The sequence below is a fragment of the Miniopterus natalensis genome, chromosome 9 (genome assembly GCF_054644295.1).
Source record: "Miniopterus natalensis isolate mMinNat1 chromosome 9, mMinNat1.hap1, whole genome shotgun sequence".
NCBI lineage: Eukaryota > Metazoa > Chordata > Mammalia > Chiroptera > Miniopteridae > Miniopterus > Miniopterus natalensis.
This window is the reverse complement of record NC_142089.1, coordinates 19,483,847-19,490,051: the sequence shown is the minus strand read 5'-3', so window position 1 is coordinate 19,490,051 and position 6,205 is coordinate 19,483,847. Positions and strand designations below refer to the sequence as shown.

The window sequence follows — 6,205 nt, the reverse complement described above, 5'->3', positions numbered from 1 at the left end:
AGCCCCCCGAGGTCCCTACAATGCTTGTCTTTCTTGTAGTAGAAGGAACCCCAGTTCTGCTTTGATGCTGGGCCTCTGGGCGGGTGGGGAGCTGTCTGCAAGCGATGTCCAAGCAGAATGCGCCTTTCCTAGCCGGGTGCCAGGGCGCTCTCTGAGGCTCCCCCGCACCCCACAGTGAGAACTACATTCTGGCTCCTGTTGCAATGTATACACGTATGTGGGCTGCATTTTATTCATGCCAGAACCCGACACATGGGCAGAATTCTTGTAGTGAGCATATGGCTGGGAACCCTCAGATAACCTGCTCAGTGGGAACACACTTTGAACCAAGATCTCGAGTGAAAACACAAGTCAGCAAAGAAATGAAGGCTGGGAAATGCACAGAAGAGCCCTTGGCCTTCAAAAGTGGAGCTTCCAATGTCTGTGTTTGTACAAGCATGTGCATGTTGGAATATTGTGTGTGTGGCCTCATGTGAACTGCATGACTACTTGTGTCCTGTGAGGTATGGGGAGCCCGAGGGTCACTGTGAACCTGTGAGTGGGTGCCTGGGTGTGTGTACAGGAATGTGTGCTGAGCATGTATCTTGTGTAAACAGCGAGGTAGAGTGGAGGTATGTGCATCCCGGGGTGAGAGCCCCTGTGCGAATAATCAGAGAGTTTGCATGGCACCGTGTGCCCGAGAGTGAGCTTGCGTGTGTGCGACGGTGTGAGCGAGCGTGTGGGTTCTGCATCTCAGCAAATGCTCCCGGCTGAGCAGGCTTCAGCTTGCCTCTCTAGCTCCCGTTTGCAGGGCCTAGTGCTTTATGACCGAGCCTCCCAGGCACAGTTTTGATGATGCCCAAACAATGACGCCGCTCAGCAAAAGATCCTGACAGATGGACCACAAGCTCCTTGTATCGTAGCCCCACGGTCATGCAGCTGAATTTAGACCCTTTGCTTGGTCAGAGTGCTCTTAGAAGCCCTCCTCCTGGGCCCTGTGGCCTGGGAAGCCGCGGTGCACACCAGGCCCATGAAGGCTGTGCACCTCAGCTCGTGTCTCCCAGCAAGTGAGGAAACTCGGCCTCTATAAATTTCTTCTGGACCTGGTCACTGGAGGCTGGCCCTGGGGTTCTGTCCCTCCGTTACCACTGTCTGGCTCTGCAGCTTTTAGCAACGTACTAAACCATTGTAGTAAGTTGCAAACAGGCTGGACACAGTAAGCGGTTCACGTTTTCCAATCTGGGAAGAGTTGGAGACTGAAACAGGGTGAGTTTGAGAGACCAGGCAGAGTATGGAGGGAAGAAAGCGGTGGAAACGACAGGTGACATATGTCCATGGGAGCAGCTGGGCAGTGATGGCTCCTCACAGTTTAAAACTGTGGCTCTAGTTTATAATGTGCTGCCTCATATGTCATCAAACTTGATTTTCACAACAATCCTGGGAAGTAGTACGGTTCACGTTTTACAGATGACAATCGGGTGACTTAGAGGGGTTCAGTAACTTGTCCAGTGTCATAGAGCTGGACTAAAGTAATCTTATGCTAAGTCTCAAAATCAAGTAGTGGGAATCCTCCAATTTAGCTCTCCTGTTTTTCACTATTCTATTTCCTTTTCTTTTCCATGTAAATTTTAGAAACAGCTTGTGGATTTCTACAGAATTATGCTGAAATTATGATTGAAATTTTGTCGACCCTGTTGATCAATTTGGGAGAATTAAAATCTTAGTAATATTGAATCTTACAATCTATAAACATGGTATATCTCTCCATTTATTTACATCTATTTTGATGCTTGCATCAATCTTTGGTAGTTTGCAGCATGCAGATTTTGCACATATATTGTTAAATTTATATTTAAATATTTTAGATTTTATGGTGTTATTGTAAATGGTATTTCAAAAGTATAATTTCCATTGTTAGTTACTGGTATATAGAAATATGATTGATTTTTGCATATTTTCCTTGTATCTTGTGACCTTGCTAAACTTGTTAACTAGTTCTAGTACTGTCTTTTTTTGGATATTATACGCAAATAATCTGCATTTAGACAGTTTTATTTCTTTCTCTCTAATAATCATGTCTTTTATTTATTTGTCTGTTTATCTCACTGGCTAGAATCTCCAGTATGTTAAATAGAAATTGTTAGGATGCCCACCTTTGTCTCTGTCTATAATTTGAGAGGCAAAGCATTCAATCCTTCAATGTTAGGTATGATGTTAGTTTTCAATTTTTCATAGATGACCTTTGTGATAAATGTTGAAGAAGTTCTCTTTAATTCCTAGTCTGCTGAACATTTTAAAAATCAAGAATGAATGTTGAATTTTGTTAGAGGTTTTTCTGAATCTGTTGAGATGATCATAGCATTTCTTTAGTCTGTTGATATGATGAATTATATTGACTGACTGTTAATCAGTCTTGCACTTATGGGATAAATTTCACTTGGTCATGATGTATTAGCTCTTTATGTATTGCTGGATTAGATTTGTTAATATATGAAGGATTTTAGCATTTACAATTATGAAGGATATTCTCCTGTAATTTTCTTTTCTTGTAATATTGTCATATTTTGATATTAGAGTGGCGATGGTCTCATAGAATGAGCTAGAAAAGTATTTTCCTCTTTTGTATTTTCTGAAGGAGTTAGTGTAGGGTTTATATTATCTCTTCTGAAATGCTTACTAAAATCACTGGTGAAGCCATTTGGACCTGGAGTTCTCTTTGTGGTAAAGCTTTTAACTACAAATTCAATTCTTTAATAGCTAAGGTGCTTTTCAGGACACACATTTTTTTTGTGAGTGAACTTTTGCAATTTGTACCTTTCAAAGAATTTGTCCATTTCATCTAAATTGTTGATCTATTAGCATAAAATTGTTCATAATATTCTTTTATGCTTTTAATGTGTCTAGGGTCGGTAGTAATTCCCTCTCTTTTATTCTTGACATTAGTCATTTATGTATTCACTACTTTTTTCTCAATCATTATAGCCAGAGTTTGCTAATTCTATTTATCTTTTAACTGAACAGATTTTTGTTTCCTTGATTTTTCTTTGTTTAATTTCAGTTTCATTTTTTCTGGATTTTGGCTATCTTTTTTGTCCTTCTAATACCTTGAGGTAGTGGCTTACATTGTTTATTTAAGGCCTTTCCGCTTTTCTAATATAAACATTTTAATATAAATTTGTCTCTATGCACTTCTTCATCTGCATCCCTTACATTTTGTATTTTATGTTTTCATTTTAATTCAGTTCAAAATAATTTCTAATATCCCTGTGACTTATCATCTCATGTATTATTTAGCTGTGTTGTTTAGTTTCCAAGTAGTTGAGGTTTTACAGGTATCTTTTCTTATTGATTTTTAGTTTAATTCTAGTATGGTCATATTCCAACCCTTTAAACTTATTATGAATTGTTTTGTGGCACAGAATATGGTCTGTGTTTGTGAATATTCATTGTTCCTTTGAAAGGAATGTGTATGCAGCTGTTAAATGGGATGTTCAATAAATGTCAGGTAAGTCAACGTTTTGATAATGAGGTTAAAATCTTACTGCCCCTTTCGTGGTCTACTTACTCTTTCAAACATTCAGATTGGTATGTTGAAATCTTCCACTTTTTCTCCTTTCAGCTATATCCATTTTGCTTCATGTATTTGAAAGCCTGTTTTAGATGAAGTATTTTTTATAGTTTCATTTGATTTCCAATCTTGACTTGTTAGCATATGTCTATGTTTTATTTTGTTTTACTGATTATTGCTGTAAGAGTGTACATATTGTGGTGAAGGGACTGAGAAGTACAGATTGGTAGTTACAAAATAGGCATAGGGATGTAAAGTACAGCATAGTAAATATAGTTAATAATATCATAATAAATATGTATGGTGCCAGGTGGGTACTGGAAATATCAGGGTAACACTTATAAAGTGTATGATTATCTAACCACTGTGCTGTACACCTGAAACTAATACAAAATAATATTGAATGCAAACTGTAATTTAAAAAATTTTAAAAAGAGTGTACATATTGATCTGTTCTAGGCTGTTTTTAAGTTATATCACTTCACATATTATGTAAGAAGTCTTGGCCTTGCGCTATAGTTGTCAGACATTTTATTTTTGTGTGTGATATAAACTAGAAGTTAATTTTTAATGTTTTGCTTTAAATAATCAATTATCTTTTAAAACGACTTAAAAATAATTATTAAAAATAATAAATAATTAAAAAAATATTTCACATTTATCTTTATATTTACCATCTCTGGGGCTCTTTACTCCTTTGTGTAGATCCAGTTTAATTCTGTTAATTTCCTCCTATATGAGGGCTTTGTTTAATATTTCTTTTTTAAAAAATACATTTTTTATTGATTTTAGAGAGAGAGGAAGGGAGAGAGAGAGAAACATCAATCAACTGCCTCCTGCACATCCTCTACTAGGGATGGACCGCACAACCCCAGCATGTGCTCTGACCAGGAATCGAACTAGTGACCTTTTGGTGTATGGGATGATGCTCATCTAACTGAGCCGCACTAGCCAGGGCTGTTTAATATTTCTTATAATGATCATAAGCTGGTGATGAATTTTTATGCTGTTGTATGCCTGTAAAATCATTTATTTTACTTTCACTTTTGAGAGATACCTTTACAAGGTTTAGTGACATATTCTTTCAGTATGTTGAAGATTTTGTTCCATTGTCTTATAACTTGCATTTTTTTCTGTTGAGAAGTCTGCTGTAACTCTTATATATATATTTTTTTCTTCTAAAAAATATGGAATGCTTCATGAATTAGTGTGTCATCCTTGGCAGGGGCCATGCTAATTTTCTCTGTGTTGTTCCAATTTTAGTATATGCGCTGTCAAAATGAGCACTGTAACTCTTATCTTTGTTACTGTGTACATAATGACTTTTTACCCCCTGTGGCTGATTTTAACATTTTCTCTTTTTCACTGGTTTAAGCACTTTGATATTATGCATTTTGGTATAGTTTTCTTTTTCCCCCCTGTGGTGTTCATTAAGTTTCTTGATATATTGATTGTTCATCAAATTAAAAAATCAGTGATTTTTTTCACATATTCTGCTGCCCTGTCGCCTGTTATTCTTTTTGTGTGTGTGTGAGTTAAAAATGTTAGACTGCTTGCTATGTCTCACAGATCACTAATCTCTTTTGTTTTTATTTAGTCTTTTTTTCTTTCTCTGCTCATTTGAGATAATTTTTACTGTTATATCTTCAAATTCACTGATTTTTTTCTCCTGCAGTCTAATTTGCTGTTAACCCCATTCAGTTTACTTTTTATTTCAGACACTATAATTTCAATCTGTAGAAGTTTCATTTGAGTTTTTTATATCTTGTGTTTCTCTTTTATGTGCATTTTCCTTTATATCTCTGAGCAATATTTATAAGATTTATAACAACTATTTTAAGATTTTTCTAAATTCATAATATATTGTCATTTCTGAGTCTTTTCCTAATGATTGATTTTTCCTCCTGGTTAGGAGTTATATTTACTGTTATTTACATGCATTGTAAATTTTGACTGGATTCTGGATTTGGGTATATTATGCTCTTGAGTGTTAGAGTTTGTTATTTTTCTTTAAAGAATTTTGGACTTTTTCTGCTGCCAGTTTAAATTATTGAGGATCAGTTTAATCCCTTTGAGGGATTGCTTTTAAGCTTTGTTATTGAACGTCCAGAATAGCTTTCACTCTAGAACTAATTTAACCTCACAATGAAGAACCTTCCATTGATTCTACCCATGATCTCTTCACTCTGGCTTTTGGAAATGTGAACTATTCTCAGCCCTGTGTGAGATCTGTCCACTTTTTGGCCTGCCAATTACTAGTTGCTCTTTTTATGACCTTGAGGAGTCTTACCCCATGGATTCACAGAGTAGTAGCCAAAAACTTAAAAAAAGACCTCTTGCAGATGTCTGGATCTCTCTCTCAGTGAAGCTTCCTCCTTTCTGGTACTCTGCCCTAAAAATTCTAGGTGCTTCAGCTTCCCCAATCTCTGTTATATCTCCTCAACTTAGCAAGACCACTGGGCTCTGTTTGATTGTCTCTCCTTACACTGTATTCTGGCAACTGCCTCCAGACAGTAAGCAAGAGCAACCATTGTGCTAACTTTGGTCGTTTCTCTTCTTTAAGGGATCACAGTCTTGTGGTGTCCGATGTCTTGTAAAAGTTGTCATATATTTTGCCTGTTTTTTTTTTTAGTTGTTTATGGTAAGAAGGCAATTTCT

At 36.6% G+C, this 6,205-nt stretch overlaps 1 non-coding gene across 1 annotated transcript; it reads right to left on the bottom strand.

The window, feature by feature from the left end:
* Positions 1 to 4,728: 4,728 nt before the first annotated feature.
* On the bottom strand, positions 4,729 to 4,834 carry LOC148092382 (U6 spliceosomal RNA). The gene has a single exon (XR_015715114.1). It is a non-coding gene; the product is annotated as a U6 spliceosomal RNA (small nuclear RNA).
* Between the last annotated feature and the right edge of the window lie 1,371 nt (positions 4,835 to 6,205).